Source organism: Neofelis nebulosa, chromosome 13 (assembly GCF_028018385.1).
Source record: "Neofelis nebulosa isolate mNeoNeb1 chromosome 13, mNeoNeb1.pri, whole genome shotgun sequence".
Taxonomy (NCBI): Eukaryota; Metazoa; Chordata; class Mammalia; order Carnivora; family Felidae; genus Neofelis; species Neofelis nebulosa.
In genome coordinates this window covers 71,404,249-71,421,717 of record NC_080794.1, presented here as the reverse complement: position 1 = coordinate 71,421,717, position 17,469 = coordinate 71,404,249, and the positions used below count along the sequence as shown (strand labels likewise).

At 36.8% G+C, this 17,469-nt stretch overlaps 1 long non-coding RNA gene across 1 annotated transcript in view; it reads left to right on the top strand.

The window, feature by feature from the left end:
* Window positions 1-17,469, top strand: part of LOC131493348 (uncharacterized) — a 111,635-nt gene that overhangs the window by 83,867 nt on the left and 10,299 nt on the right. The window contains exon 6 of the long non-coding RNA XR_009252580.1: window positions 14,663-14,768. This is a non-coding gene — a long non-coding RNA (uncharacterized LOC131493348). The remainder of the gene's footprint in view (window positions 1-14,662; window positions 14,769-17,469) is intronic.

The window sequence follows — 17,469 nt, the reverse complement described above, 5'->3', positions numbered from 1 at the left end:
AGAATCTTATTTTCTCTGCCTGTTGTTAAGTGTGTGTTATTGGTGGTGAAGACGGAGATATAGTATGTCAAAATCTCTTGGGGTATGGATAACTGGCACTGAGCAAAATCCCCCAGGTAAAAATGATAGTTTTCTGCCATCTTCCCTGAAGATTAAGCACTAATCTTAGATTAGGGTTTTAGAGCCAGAGGGATTTTAGAAGTCATTTAGATTAACCATTCATTTTACAAATAAAGAAATGGAGGCATGAAAATTAAATCACTTTAACTGGATTAAATAGACGCTGGAAATAGAACCCATAGGACAATGAATTATGCTATAGTATGTGTATATATGTGTGTATATATATATATATATATGTGTGTGTGTGTGTGTGTGATACATATAGATATAGATACATGATATATAGATATAGATATGGCAATATTGATCTATATATCAATTGCTATAAATTAGTATTACCACAATTACATGTTAATGCTGCAGAATGAATGAATACATTGAAATTCTCAAAGAACGTAATCAGCTATCAGTGTTTCTCAAATTTGGCTCTACATTAAAATCACTTATAGTTATTAAAATAAGTAAATAAATCACTCTTCAAGACCTAGGCCTATACATTTAATTGTTTATGAGTGGCTGCAACAATTCGTCTTTTTCTTTTTTTGGTAACAACCCTGGTAACTATTAATTAATTTATTATTAGTAACTAGTAATTATGAGGTTTACAACTTCATAATAGGTTTATATAGTATTAATGATACTTAGTATTAATGATACTTTTTCTCTCTTCAGTGACCATATATAATTTCTATGATTTCTGATTTAAATGGTTTGTGTATTTTATCGTTTTTAAAATAATTTTTCCATTTTTTTGAGCTACATTCTCTTAACATATACTCGTTTCTAACATGTACTTAACATGTACTTCATACAAATTTTTCCTTTTAATATTTATCTCTTGAAATAGAATTATACTTTCTGCCATCCTTCTCTCAGCCTTGAATGGAAGATCCAAACGCAAAATAGGACTACTAGCTGGCTTTTGTAATGCCATTTCAGTAAGTTGATAAATCATGCAACCAAGAGTTGTTTGTCAAACATACATATCCTTAAATAAATTAGCTTTTTGTGAAGAGTGTGCTGGATTTATTAGCTAGAGGTTGCTAATAATTTATCACACACTCATTTGTTTGAAATATAATTCACAAACAACACAGAGTTAGATTAAATAAAAGTATCTGAATCTAGGACTAATGCATTAGAGGAAATATAATTATAGCTCATTGCCATATCATAAAACTATTATGGTCTTCCCAATTGCCCACTGGTTGCTGCCATATTTTACAATGGCATGATACATTTAATAACATTTTTTTTACAAAATGTAAGTTTTGAAAATGGTTGAACCACTGGGGAAAACTGGCAAAAGGTCACGTGGAATCTCTGTATCATTACTTACAGTTGCTTCTGAATTTATAATTATCTCAAAATATTTTAAAAGAATGGTTGATAACTTCCACTGCTACACACATTGCCCTCATTCATAGGTATTTTTGCTCCTGTGAGATAAATTAAAAAATAAACTCTTATATGTGTGTTGATTTGAAAGAGATTTTGCTTTTTTCCTGAGATCCTGACTGAATTCCACCATAGTATGAACTGCTACATCTTCATAGGATATTTCTGAAATGCTCTAGTATTCAAAGGAAAACAGTATCTGCTACTATAAAAGCCAGGGGCAAAAAAAAAAAAAATCAAATTTGATGTAGTGGATAGTTTCAGTGGTATCTCTGCATTAGGACCAGTGGCTTAGGTTTTACTCATGTGGTCCAGAAAATAAAAAAAAAAAGAATGCAGTATAACCTAGTGGTTAATTACTTAGGCTCCAGAGTCAGTCTTTGCTTTTTATCTCTCTGACCATGGACACATTCCATAACTTCCCTTTGCCTCTGGGGCCTCATTTTGAAATAGAATTAATAAGAGTGCTTACTGCTTAGGATTCCTGGGAGGATTGAATCACAGGATAAACATGCCTGAAGTTCATTGAACTTTTATTAATGGGGAGCTGGGTGTGAGAGATACTGTGGTTATGATCCCACTGCCCCAAAACATTTGGTCAAGATAAACAGCTAAAATACAGAGGCTTTCTACCTTCAAGCTCTGTTTTATTTAATCCCTGAGTCAGTCCTGACCAGGCCATGGAGATCATCAGCAGTCTTAGCCCTCCAGGACTTAGGGTTACCTGCCTGCTATAGATCTCTCATTAATTGTACCTATTTTGTGGTCTGAACCCCCAAGTACCCATCAAGAGGCAACCTTTTTTTTCAATTTTTTAAATGTTATTTATTTTTGAGATCTAGAGAGAGACAGAGTGTGAGTGGGCAGGGCAGAGAGAGAGGGAGACACAGAATCTGAAGCCGGCTGCAGGCTCTGAGCTGTCAGCATAGAGACCGAACTGGGGCTCAAACCCAGGAGCCCTGAGATCATGACCCTAGCCAAAGCTGGAAACTTAACCAAGTAAGTGAGCCACCCAGGCACCCCAGGACACAATCTTTTAAACCGAGCTTGCCACCATTGATTCAGTCTTTGCTTTTTTCCTTCTATCTAGATTTTCTTTGCCCTATTCCTGGTATCCTGTTGAAAACAAAGTATGTTCCTGGATCCCTGACACCTCCACCCTGACCTCGTCATAGCCCTATTCGGTAGAAGTAACTTTTTCCTTCATCTTTAATCATAGCTTTGCATACTGATGCAAAGAGAGCAATTATTCAGAGCCATAGTACTCTGCCCACCTGGATGAGAACACTATGATGTCACTACTGAATTAGCTGTTTGTTTTTTTAAATTTTTTTTAACGTTTATTTATTTTTGAGACAGAGAGAGACAGAGCATGAATGGGGGAAGGTCAGAGAGAGGGAGACACAGAATCCGAAACAGGCTCTGAGCTGTCAGCACAGAGCCCGACACGGGGCTTGAACTCACGGACTACAAGATCATGACCTGAGGCAAAGCCGGCCGCTTAACTGACTGAGCCACCCAGGCGCCCCTGAATTAGCTGTTTATAAATATCAAAACTTGTCTGAAACTTTTCTGAGGTTGCCAACCTTTTGCACACTGTTGGGGAATGCTAACTACACAGAAGAGTTAGCCTTTCAGCCTGGTCAGTTTTTCCAGCTCAGTCTAAACTTTCTTCCTCTTACTTTCTATCATGTTCTTATTTTGATTTATATTGCAGCATGCACAGAAACTGAGACCAAATGAGTTAATAAGGATTTTGAATTCTTTCCTATATATCAAAATGTTTTTGGGTGATGAAAGAGTAGATATAGGAATCCTTATACCCAGGCTTTTGTTAGGGGTGGGGGTGGCAAAAAGCCTTCTTAAATGTCACTGGTTTCTTTTTTTCCTCCGTTTGCTCTGTGTTCAAGACTCTCACTAGCAATGAGGGTCTGAAGTGTTATAGTTTGATTGTATTTTTTTCACGATCCAGAATTTCAACAATAAATAACAACAAACTTAATTTGGTATACATGTTCACCTTATCTTATAATGTACAAAAGGTATGTGTATTGCTTGATGGCAAATTGGTCATCAAAATAAGCTTAAGTGCATTATAACGCACTGATAAAACTTCAAAAGCATTCCTTATTATCTAAGAACTCATTGGAGACATGTGTCAGAATCTTTTTGATGTAAAACTGGGCTTATATTTTGACAATGGCTTCAAAGAAAATCAAGTATTTAGATATTCTTTAAATATGTACATAATCTGTATGGTAAAAGTTACAAAATGTTGATGGGAAAAATCAAGGACACATAAATAAACAGAGATATAGAATGTTCCTGAACTGGAAACTCAGCACAATAATGGTGCTACTTGTCCTCAAACTATTATATGAGTTTAATACAATTCCTATCAAAATTTCAGCAAGGTTTTTGCAGATAGAGACATAAAACAACTTGGATGAATCACCAGGGATTTAAGTTGAGTGAAAAACAAACAGCAAATAGCAATTTTAAAAGCTTATGAGCTATATAATTGCATTTATATGACATTTTTGAAATAACAAAATTTTAGAGCTAGAGAACAAATTATGGGCTTCCAAATGGTTAAAGATGGAATCCTGTATAATCCCCCACAATTCTAGGAGGTTGGTGTGATTCTAAACAGGCCACATGAGAGATGCTTGAGGTTATGCAACAGTTCATTATCTTAACTTGATGATGGGCACATAAACCTATACATATAATAAAATTGTGTAAACTGAACACATGAATGCATACAAATTAAACTGCGACAAGTATAAATAGGAAAAGTAGATTGTGTCAAGATCAACAGAGTGGTTATGATATTATCCTATAGTTTTGCAAAAGGTTACTAATAGAAGGAGTATGGGTTTAATAGTTTCCTAGCACTGTGGGAACAGAGTACCATCAACTCAGTGGCTTAAAAGAACAGAAATTTGTTCTCTCACAGTTCTGGAGACTAGAAGTCTCAAATCATGGTGGCAGGATCATACTTCCCTCAGAGATTTTGTGGAAGGATACTTCCTTGCTCTTTGTAACTTCCAGTAGCTCCAGACACACCTTGGTTTATGGCAGCATCATTTCAATCTCTGACTCATCTTTTAAATAATTGACTTCCCTCTGTGGGTCTCTATTTCTGTGTCTCTTTTCTTCTGAAGACACCAGTCATGTTGGATTAGGGCCCACTGCAATGACCTCATCTTGTTTTTTTGTTTTCTGGTTTTTTTTTTTAAGTTCATTTATTTTGAGAGAGACAGAGACAACATGAGTGGGAGAGGAGCAGAGAGAGGGAGAGAAAGAATCTCAAGCAGGCTCTGAACCATCAGCACAGAGCCTGATGCGAGGCTCGAACTCAAGAACCATGAGATCATGACCTGAACCAAAACCAAGAGCTAGACGTTCAATCGATTGAGCCACCCAGATGCCCCAATATGACTTTCCCAATAAGGTCATATTCACAGGAATTGGTTACTAGGACTTCAGCGTATCTTTTGGGGGACAAAATTCAACCCATAACATTGAGTGAAGGGCACAGAAGATTTATCTGTGTTTTTTTTCTTACACAATGCATATGAATCTACTATTGTCTCAGTAAAAAGTTGATTAAAAATCAAAGGAAAAGGTGATAGCAATGGCAGTCAATGTGGTTAGCAAGTAGCATAGGGCCATTTCAAGAAATATGTTTTATAATCTAGAAAGTGTTTGGTACTGTGCAAAGAGGCGCCAGCTGTGTGTATGAGGCCGGCGTCCAGGGCAGAGTGTAGTAACCTGGTCCAACAGATTACTGTGGAGTACCCAGAAAAAGTCATCACTGTGACCCTCATCCCACTTCTCTAGGACTGAAAGAACTCTCTGGTCAGATATATGCTGTATTGCTGATTCAGAAGAATAGTGATGTAAGTTGATTTGTGTGTGTGATTGAGGAGGAAAAGTGCAAGTTCTGATATTCCTAGGATTTTCCTGGGATCTTCCCCACTGGAAATTTTTCAGTGTTTTGGATACAGTTGGCTTGAAAAAATGGCCTAGAGGCTTGGGAGTTTGGGGAGCAGCAGAAGTAAAGATATTGTTACAAATAAAATAAATATATTCATAGGTCAGTTGAAATGACTCAGTAAATCTGTGTAAAGTCCAAGGTACAGAGAGGAACATATACTTCAGTAAATGGAAGCAAGTATTATTTTTATATTTTGTAATTTGTTAGCTGATTTGAATATCACCATGGGTCACACTTTCCCCTCCAGAATGTTGGGTATTTTAGATTGAAAATAAAACCAGATGTATCTCTAAGGTGAGGAGTTTGTGATAATGTAACAATAAAATCACCACAAATGTTAGAAATGACAACAACGGTGTAGATTATAAAGTTTTTCTTTCAAAACATGCTCTGACTTTAAACTTAGACACAGTAAAAGAGAGAACTTGTAATCCTATACGTATTCATCCAAAATTTAATATGGTCTGGTATGAGCCCTTTGCAACTTTTAAGGCTTTAATAATAAATCAATTCCTTCCTGCTAAATGGAAATTGAAGAGCTTGTAAACATCTCCCATTGGAGTCAGGCTGGAGATCATCTTTCAACTGTTTGGGAGCTCAGAGTAGGGCCAATTGACTCAATTGACACAAGCATTTAATTTGTATTTTTTAAAGCCTCCATACAACATTTACTTTCACTTTTTTATCCTGCTTAACACTTCTTTTTGTTCACTCCTTATCCACAAAGATAAAGTTCCTATGTAGAATTTTAAAAAATGGTCTCTTCTTAAATGAAAACTACTTAGGAAAGCACATTGATGGGAATGTACCTACACAAGGATATACTTTCTAATTAGCTCACTTGCTCACGTTGCATAATTAAAGCTTATTGAGGCCAATTCAAATGAAGAACTGTCTTCTTTATTTTTTAAAGTATCATTTAAAGTGGTTTGGAAATTAGCATTATTCTAATTACCTCTTCTTAGAAATGAGTTTTTATGATTAAAGAGGAGACAGTAAGATCTGCTTGGTTTTCGATGCAGGTTGTTTGTGTTCTTTTGTTTTGCTTTTGACTCTCAGACTTATTACTGACCTTTGCTTGGTACCAAAGCCCTGGAAGTTTGCATTTGTTCCCATCAGATCGTCTGAGATATCCTGAGCCCAGGATGCTTTGGGTATGAATAAAATTTCCCTAAGGGAAAAGAAAGTATGGAAGGACATATCTCCAAATTCACATCAAACTGTCAAAGGTAAACAGATTGGGCCTTCAGCTTTCTCATTTCCACAAAGGCCCAAGGCCTCAAACCCCACAAACTACTTATTGTATTCATTAATGATGGAAACAGGCAAATGTAAGCTAAGCCCATCTCTGGCGCAGGAATGCAGGATGTGAGGAACCCAGAACAACTGTCGTATCTGAGCTCCTCTTCATGATGCTTTCTGCTGAGAGTTCTTACCAAAATGACTTAAGAGTAACTTTCGATGATTTCAAAATGTGGTGAGGATGAGTCCCACTAAGAACATACCAGGTGAATGCCCTGAGTGCTCCTTCCCTCAGTCTTTTCTTCTTTTCCTGGCCTCATTGGGATTCTGTTACACCTGAGGCATCTTTGGGGGTCCTGCTGAAATAAGCATCTTTCTAGTGAGGAATGTAAAGAATGACAAGTTTATATTAAATTTACTTAAAATATTTAATGATAATTAAATTTTTTGAATAGGTAATACATTTTCATGGTTCAAGATTCAAAAGATATCAAATGACATAAAGTAAAAACTCTCCTTTCCACTCTTGCACCCCAGCAATCCAGTGTTTCTCCCCAGAGATAAACACTATTATCAATTTTTGTGTATCCTTTTATGTATGTACATGTAGGTACACGCATGTTCTTTATTTTTTCCTAAAATACACATAGATTTGCATTGAGATTTTTTGTTATTGTTAACAATATATCATTCCATATCAGCATAGACAGAGCTTTTTCATTTTTCACAGCTGTATTGCATTCCAAGATATGAATGTGCCATAGTTTATTTACCTTAGTCACTAATATGGGCATCTACATTGTTTCTAACATTTAACACGTTGTAGTATAACTGTAAGATAAGTACCTGAAAAGAAATTGCTAGATCAAAGGCTATAAGGATTAAGCATATAATATCACCAAATTTCTCCACCTAAAAATTGTACTAATTTGTATTTCATCCATCAATGTATGATGTTTCTCTAGATCCTTGTCAGCATGTATTTATGTAATCATTTAAACCAGCCTTGTGTGTGTTTTTGTGTGTGTGTAAATCATTATGTGTGTGGTAGACGTGAAGATAAGTGGTTAATGAAATTGAATCTGGAGTCTTCTCCCTCAAATACTGGAATCTGCTAGTGTTGCAATATTTAAAAACCAGTAATTGGTCACTTAGGTTATTTCAACTTCATTTTTGTATCTCATAAACACATGCCTCAAACTACGATGTCACCTGTCCATAGTACAGTGTTGGAGGAGAGGCACTTGGCATGTCCACAACTATCTGCACCGTCCCCTTGAACCTGTTCTAGGAATTGGATGGGAAGAGATATTGACATATTTTCAGGTGAACAGAAGTATGTGCTGAAGTTTTCTGGATCCATGCCTAGGTTTTCTCTTTCCGAAACCTGGAGGCTAAGACATTTAAGAAAAACATACGAAATTGATAAATAAATTAAATGAATATGGCAGAAACTTAAGAATAAATGACCAAACGATGGCCTCTAAACTGGCATAATTAAGAAATAGACAAGAGGGTGGAAGACGGGGACTGACTGCTTTCCACACCCTGTCCAGTAACACACACCTTCTCTACATCCTACAGGTTGTAATTTATAAATATGTTTTTTCACCCATTAATCATTAATCATGACCACCTGGCTGTTCTGCTCTTCAAAGGTCAGAGTTGACATTTTAATATAGCACCTGGGCATCTCTATTAATTTCTTTTTATATTATTTCACTAGAATAACATTCCTGGGAAAATGGAGGCATGTGTTAGAAAAGCTCTTTAAGTAACAAATGGTGTTAGTACTTCCTTTAGAATAATGCAGCTGGGGCTCCCACCTCTACTCAGCCAGTGAGAAAGGAAGAAACATTTCATAAAACAAAGACGTACAAACAAATAGAAGGCTGAATCCAACCCATCCATCCATAGTAACCTAACAAAAGCAGCAGCTGATTTAATATAGTTCTAGCTCTTGTATACCAGATCCACATTTTCCTCTCTGGACCATGTAAACCAGTTCTGTACGTTGATTCTGAAAATGGTGGAAAGATTGCTCCAGAAGCAGAGAAAGCATTTGTAATCCTAGGTGGAAAATAGACTAAGCTTGTGATACAGTGGCTCCCAAGTGTCATTTGGGAGTCTAGCAGTTTTAGTTTTGGTGAGATCAGGGATTTTAAAGCCATATTATTTTAGGGGTAAATGGGTGTCCCAGTTGGTTAAGTGCTGACTTCGGCTCAGGTCATGGTCTCACGGTTCCTGGGTTCAAGCCCTGCATCAGGCTCTGTGCTGAAAGCTCAGAGCCTGGAGTCTGCTTGGGATTCTGTGTCTCCCTCTCTCTCTGCCCTTCTCCCACTCATGCTTTGTTTCTGTCTCTCAAAAATAAACGTTAAAAAATTTTAAAGCCATATTGTTTTGGATTTAGGAAAATGTCTAAAGTTGTTGGACATAGGCTTTAATTGATTGGACCATACACAGAAAGGAGAGGAGACCAGGGAAGACCCAGTAATAGGGATGAAGGAAGGCAGAGTAGAAAGCAAACACAGTGTCCTGTTGCCTGAAGATATGAGAAGGGATTCCAGGAATGTATGCAGGCTGCTTACATGTGAGGGTGATCTGGGGAAGGGCTTAGGCAGTAAAGTGATCATATCATATTATACAGATTCCTGCTGTCTTTGATTTGGATCACTTCTAGAACCAAAGGTCTAGATTGACAAAACTGAAGTGACATTCATGCCATGTGTCACATGGAGACATGAAGACATTCATGCCATGTGTCACAAGAACATGGCTCATACCAATCCTGTTCTTAAGTGCTCCACAAGCATTTGTGAAGTTTTTTATTAGATTAATCTGTACAGCACCTCAAGCTATGTCCCCAAAATTTCACCACACCCTATGAGGTAGGTACTATTTTCAGTCCATTTTATTTTTTTATTTTTTTTTTTTTAATATTTTTTTTTTTCAACGTTTTTTATTTATTTTTGGGACAGAGAAAGACAGAGCATGAACGGGGGAGGGTCAGAGAGAGAGGGAGACACAGAATCGGAAACAGGCTCCAGGCTCCGAGCCATCAGCCCAGAGCCTGACGCAGGGCTCGAACTCATGGACCGCGAGATCGTGACCTGGCTGAAGTCGGACGCTTAACCGACTGCGCCACCCAGGCGCCCCTTCAGTCCATTTTAAAGGTAAGGGCATTGAAGCTTAAATAATTTAAGTAACATACAAACTTTCACCCTTAAAAATGATAGTGATGGGATTTGAATCTGCATCTGTAAGACCAGAAGGCTCATAATTATAGTTTGAATAGCTAGGACACTATTAGTATAAAGTAATTTTTTAGAAGATTGGAATTAAATAAGTTCTATTTACAATTTAAAATGAGATTTTTAAAGAATAGTAGGCATTCAGATGCTACATTTTGTGCAATTAATGATTTGTGCCTTCTGCTTGCCACCAAGTGCCCATACAATTAACCAGGCATTATTGAAGTAGCTTTTAAATTTAGAGACATGTGTTGGCAAGCAGTTGTATGAGAGCCTGTGGTAAAAGTCAGCAGTTTTTAAGCAGAAAGAAAAGGATTTAGAAAGAAAACTCTATTTTAAAATCATCAACTTCTTTTTGCTTAAGGTAAAAAGCTCATAACATGCTGGAAAAATATATTAGAAATGAGTGCAAACCATCATCGAGACTTTTGCTCTTGTGTTTATGCCTGAGGCCTTTTTATTTGATCATTGTTTTATTAATGGACTTGAACCAATGAACAAGCTGGGGAAAGCTGTAGTACCTGTGGCATAAAGTATATCGTTGGAAGAATGACTTTTTTTTTTTTTTTTTACATTCAGGTGTAATACATCATGGGAGTCAATTTAGCATGGGTAGCTTTAATATATGGTTGAGGGCTAGGAAATTTTTCAGGGAAGTAAGCACAGCCAAATTAATCCATACTGAAAGAAGAAATTCACCGGAGAGAAGAGTTCTTCTCTAATATATATTTGGTTATTTTATTATATCCAAAGTTCTATTCTCAAAGGGTTGTTCCACAAAAAAAGAAATAGTCTGTCATTTACATAATATGTGAGAGCCTATACATTACATCAGGAAATAGCTTATCTTGTTAATTGTACGAGTGTAGGCTTTGAGACTTCTAAAAAGACAGATACAGGTGATCTCCAACTTAAGATTTTTTTTAGCTTTACAATGGTGCTCAAGTGATACACATGCAGTAGAAATCATAGTTTTAATTTTGAATTTGGATATTTTCCCGGGTTAGTGGTATGAATTTAGTAGAAACCACACTTAAGACTTTGAATTTGTACCTTCTCCTGGGCCATTGATATGTGGTACAATACTTGTTTGAGATGCTGGGCAGTGACAGTGACCAGTCAGTCTTGTAATCATAAGTGTTAACAACCGATACACTTACAACGATTCCGTACTCATACCACCATTCTGTCTTTTACTTTGAATGCAGTATTCAATCAATTTTATGAGGTATTCAACCTTTTATTATAATATAGGCATGTGTTAGATGAGTTCCCTCAACTGTAGGCTAATGTAAGTTTTCTCAGCATGTTAAGGTAAGCTATGGTAAGCAACGGTATTTGGTAGGTTAGGTGTATTAAATGCATTTTTTTGTAGGAGAATTTTTTATGTTTTATTTATTTTTGACAGAGAGAGAGAGAGAGAGAGAGAGAGAGAGAGAGAGCGCACACAGGGGAGGAACAGAGGGGGGGGCACAGAATCCAAAGCAGGCTTCAGGCTCTGAGCTGTCAGCACAGAGCTCGACCCTGGGTCTCGAACTCGTGAACTGTGAGATCATGACCTCAGTTGAAGTTGGATGCTTAACCAGCTGAGGCACCCAGGCACCCCATATTAAACACATTTTTGCTGAGGACATTTTTAATTTACAATGAGTTTATTGGAAAGTAACCCAATTATAAGTCAAGGAAGTGGAAGACCTGTACTACACCATCACCCTGGTGATGAAGGAAGGTATATAGAGAAATTCAGTTAATTTTTTTAATCCCCTTTGGAGCTGGCACTTACAAAGCAAGTGTTCAGTAGCTAATAAATGCATGAAAGAGTGGAAAGGAAGTGAAGATGAGGAAAGCGTATGATGGATGGTGCTCAGAGACACAACTCATATGCATGATATATGACTATAGAGCAATTATTTGACATCAGGATTTTGATATATGAAGTGGCCATATTTCAGGTATCACACTTTCTTCTATATATCAAACCCACATAATTTACATCTGGAAGGAATTTTGTAGATCATTCACTTTAATCCCTATAGTTTACATATGAGAAAAAGGCTCAGAGAAATTAATAATGATAAAATTTTACCCTTTTGGATAACAGAAGAGCTGGAATTAGAATGTAGATTTTTCTGGCATTTCCTTCAATACACAGATTTTTTTCTCCCAGATAATTTGAGCCTACAACTACCAATTAATAGAATATAATGAAATAAAATGTACTTTTTTCCCAACTTTATTGGAAACCACTTGTCACTTCCCAGCATCTCAAGGAAGTATTGTACCACATATCAATAGCCCGGGAGAAGATAAAAATAATAATCAAAGACAAATAACTCAGTGTGAAAATGGACAATGGATTTGAATAGCTATCCAACCATATAAGATATACAAATGGCCAAAAAGCACATGAGAAGATGCTCAACATTATTAGTCAGAAGGAAAATACAAACAAAATCCAGAAACTACAACTTCATACCTCTAGGATGGCTAAAATAAAGAAGACGGACAATAACAAGTGTTTACAAGGATGTAGAGATACTGGAACTCTCATGTACCACTGGTGGAAATATAAAATGGTGCAGCCACTTTGGAAAATAGGTTATTCCTTAAAATGTTGAATATGAAGTTGTCATATGACCCCAGCAATTCTACTCCTGGTATATACTCAAGAGAAATGAAAATATGTCCATACAACAATTTGTACAGAAATGTTCATAGAAACATTAGTCATAATAGTAAAAAAAACCCCAGAAATAACCTAAATGTCTATGAACTGATGAATGGATAAACAGTATGTGGTATAACAATACAGTGGGATATCATTCAGCAATCATAGGGAGTGTATTACCGATACGTACTGCAGCATAGATGAATCTTGAAATTATACTAAGGAAGGAAGCCAGACACAAAAGTCACGTATTGTATGATTCTATGGAAAATAAAGAAAGACCACCCAAATGAGAATAAGCAAAGCCTATTTATTCAGTTTCCTAAGGCAAGGGAGGCAGCCACCATCACTTGCATTTGGCAGAGAATCAAAGGCAAGAAGAGTGGGAAAACTTTATAATGGAAAAAAAGGATGGTTTCAGGTAGCTCTGATTGGATGCTGTTGATATAAGAAGTCTTAGGTAGGCTAACTAGAAGTAGGGCATTCTAAGTAATTGATTAGGGATAAATATTTGGTATTCTCTGGTTGATCTAAGTTGGAAATGGGAGTGAGAATTAGAAAAGTGTCAGTTTTTAATCATGTCCTAGACATTTTGGGCCTATTGTTATGGTGTTTATTGTCTGAATTCCTCAACTGGTTACTTTAGGTAGCAGGTTGACTTTTTTGGACTGAGAGTTCTATATTTATACTGTATATTTATATATAGCCTATCTATTTGTGTGTGTGTGTGTGTGTGTGTGTGTGTGTGTGTGTGTGTGTATGTGTGTATTTAGTCTCACCCTTCATTATGTGAAATGTCCGGAATAGGTAAATGCATTGAGGTAGAAAATATATTAGAATTTGTCTAGAACTGGAAGGGTGAGGTAGGGAGTGATTACTAATTTAATGGGTATAAGATTTCTTTTCAGGTTCCAAAATTAGATTATGATTGTGGCTGCATAATTCTGCAAATATACTAAAAGTGATTGAATTATATACTTTATATGGGTGAAATTTATGTCATTTATCTATCAAAAAAGCTTTTAACGTAACTCACTGATGGTTTTTTATTCATTTGAAATGATAATATTTTGAATGTATTTGGTTAAAAGTATTTATAATTAAAAGTAATTTCAACTTCTGTTTATTTTTATTAATATGATTATTAGAAAATTTAAAATTACACGTGTGACTAACACTTAATTTTTATTTCACAATTCTTATCTAATAAGAAGTCAGGCATTTAAAAAGTAATTACAAGTGTAAAGAGTGTTATGGAAGGGAAAGTTTTGTAGGTTCTTTGATTCTATTATTTTTGCTTTTTGTAAACATAGATGAAGAAAAAGGAATTCCTAAGGATTTTTTAGGAAGATATAGGAGCAAAAACATATACCTTTTCTTTCCTGGTTTAGAACTCCTTTCTTCCATCTTATAACTACCTTAATTGTAATGAAAGAACTATAGGTTTTGATCGGTTGTTAACTTCAAAGATTATTTTTATCATATTGAGACTGATGAAAGCCATGGACACTCTTCTCAAGTTGGGGGCTAATACATTTATGAACGATGATGAATTCTGTTGCTTTGTATAATATCCATGCACACTTTTGGTAAAAGCAGGTGAACATTTTTTTTTTTTTTGGTAGGGGAAAACATCCTTCCCCCTTATGACTTGGAAGTGTGGGATAAGGGATACTTCCTTTTCCAGTCACACTGATTCGTTCAAGAACGAATGCTTTACTTTACTTGGCCTATCCTGGAGATTTAAGGAAGCAGAAATCTCTCCTCTGCTGAACTCAAAGCAGGAAAAGTCTAAAACAGAAGATTTTGAGGGCGATCACCTGGAGGCAGGTGACCTGCAAGGTGAAAAATAACAGAAACCCTTTAATATCACTTCAGCCTCTAGATCCAGCTTTAAACTAATTTGTCAGTTAAGGAAATTGATACATTTGTTTTTTTGGCTAAGCTAATTTGGGATGGATTTTCTGACATTTACAGCAGAAAGAACACTGGTTGTTATCCAGACTAAACACAAGTGAGATTTACAGATATCATTCAGCACATCCATGAGCTTTATCTTGAGGATCCCTGGAGTATATCATTGGTAAGCTGGGAGGATTGTTTTGTGGGCTTTGAGCAATGTATAATTAATCAACTCAAATTTTATATTTTCTTTGTGAATAATCCTGTGTGCTTGTTTGGGAAGGTTGGAACTTTTAAATCAAGAGTGCCATATCTTTTCTTTCTCTTGTGGGGGCAGGGAAGTAATTGCCAATCACATCCTATAATTAATTGAGTGGTTTTTCACTTAGACTTTATCAAAAAAACCCATTTGTTTATAATGTGATGGTCCTTGGACCACACTTTGAGAATACTGAAATAGGAATACATAGTTTTTATCTTTTCCCATACTCTTCCTCCAACTCTCATCCTGTATAACCTCAGAGTCACTATCAGAATTTGGTTTGCATATCAAATTAAATTATAGGTGCATTAAAGTAACTTCTAGGACTTTATTTGCATAAGGTTCTCTGTGAATAATATTGAGAATTTTGAGGAATATTTGCGTCTGTGGCAAATTATGTCATCAGAGTTTGTGGAAACTGTGATATGTGTGTGATTTTCTCCTACTTTATGAGTGAGGGGGAAAAAGGACTTTTGTAGCATAAGAGCTTAAACCAAAGTGGATTCATAAGCATCTATCTGACCTGGGGACAGGAGTCATCTGATATACAGTGGGAAGAGCACATGTGAATTCAAAGACCAGTTGCATCATCATATCAATTACTGGGGTGCCTGGGTGGCTCAGTCGGATGAGCATCTGACATCAGTTCAGGTCATGATCTCATGGTTAGTGAGTTGGAGCCCCGCATCAGGCTCGCTGCTGTCAGCATAGAGCTGGCTTCCTGGCTTCAGATCCTCTGTCCCCCTCTCTTTCTGCCCCTCCCCTGCTCATGATCTCTCTCTTTCAAAAATAAATAAACATTAAAAAAATAATATCCATTACTACTGGGTTTGCACTAAGGCTATGCTCTAGCTGCTCTGTGGAAACAAGTACATGAGATTTGTCCAAGTTCTGGGGACCTAATAGCTTTTTGAAGGTTTGCGTGAGGAGAGAAACATTGCAGATTTCATACAATAGTCACTGAAGGTATCCACTGCAGGAAGCTGCTACCCAGCTGCTTGATGTAAGGACTAGAAAGCCACAGCTAAAATCTCCTGGGAGCACTTGCTGGGCATTATCACAATTATTTATTAAGCACTATCTGTATTCAAGGATTTTGGTTACTTCAAGAGCATAGCCAAAGAAGGTAAGACATGGCTCTTCTTTTTTTTTTTTTTTTTTTTTAATTTTTTTTTTCAACGTTTTTTTTTTTTTTTATTTATTTTTGGGACAGAGAGAGACAGAGCATGAACGGGGGAGGGGCAGAGAGAGAGGGAGACACAGAATCGGAAACAGGCTCCAGGCTCCGAGCCATCGGCCCAGAGCCTGACGCGGGGCTCGAACTCACAGACCGCGAGATCGTGACCTGGCTGAAGTCGGCCGCTTAACCGACTGCGCCACCCAGGCGCCCCAAGACATGGCTCTTCTAAGAGATCTTGAAATCTACAAGGAGATTGAACAGTCTTGAGTGCCTCACCTATCCGCTGGAGCTAATAATATCTGTCCGACAGTGATTCTTGTGAAAAGTGAATACTGTAATCTTTTATAATATAAAACACTTAGTTCTGAAACATGGTAAATTCTCATTCTCCTCATTGTGAATCAAGAGATATGGAATAATTTACATGCTCTTGATAGGAGAAGAGTTGGACAACCATGATCAAGATGTGTGGTTCAGTTACAGGAAAGGGAGACAGGGGCACAGTGGGCTCTTGGGATTGTCTTTGTTTTCTTTTAGATTCCGTAAGGATTCCCTTAGGATTGACGACTCCTTCATTCACTCCCAGATGTTTTCTCAGTTCAAATGTGTGTGTGTGTGTGTGTGTGTGTGTGTGTGTGTGTGTGTGTGTACGTGCACATACATGTAACCCCTAAAAAATTATAATTGTTTACTTGGCAAGTTTTCTAAATGTGACTGGGATCCAAATATGTGACTTAGATGGTCCATTTTCCTAGGTGACTGACATTTATTGAGCCCTCATTTGATGCCAGGTGCTGTATTTAGAATACTTTATTTCATGCAGTGTTTACATAAACTATGCAACAGAAGTATTATTATCCATATTTTACCGATGAATTAGGTGAATGAAGCTAACTTTTCTAGTCACATAGCTGACAATTATTAGAGCTGGAATTTAGTCCTAGCCATCCATTCCAGAGACCGTATTCCTAACCCTTTACTTTTATGATGCCTTGATAGATAGTCTAAGGTTCTCAGAGCATTTAGTATTATTTTTTAGTTAGTGAGTCAGCTCTCAACCTCTTGGGTTATTCCTGATTTTATAGATACAGAGTAAAAGAAATAGAAGATTTTGTAACACCTTAATTAAAACTGACCCCTATCCCCTGAAATACAAGGATGGTCCACCCACATCTGCCACCTACTGCTGCCATCTACCCATTGTCATCTCCTTAGTTAACCCCAGACTGGGTTAGTTTCAACATCAAAAGATTTCAGCTTACCCTCTCTGCCCCTGGAATCCTGTGGGTCATTTAGATGTGAATCAGTTGGGAAATTAAATTAAATTAAGTTAAAATGTACATCTCTAGGTCCCACTCCTGGAAATTCTGAAGCAACTGGTCTTGTTGGTGCCATAAGCATCTGCTTTTGTAAATGTCTCCAGTGTTTCTGACTTGTTTT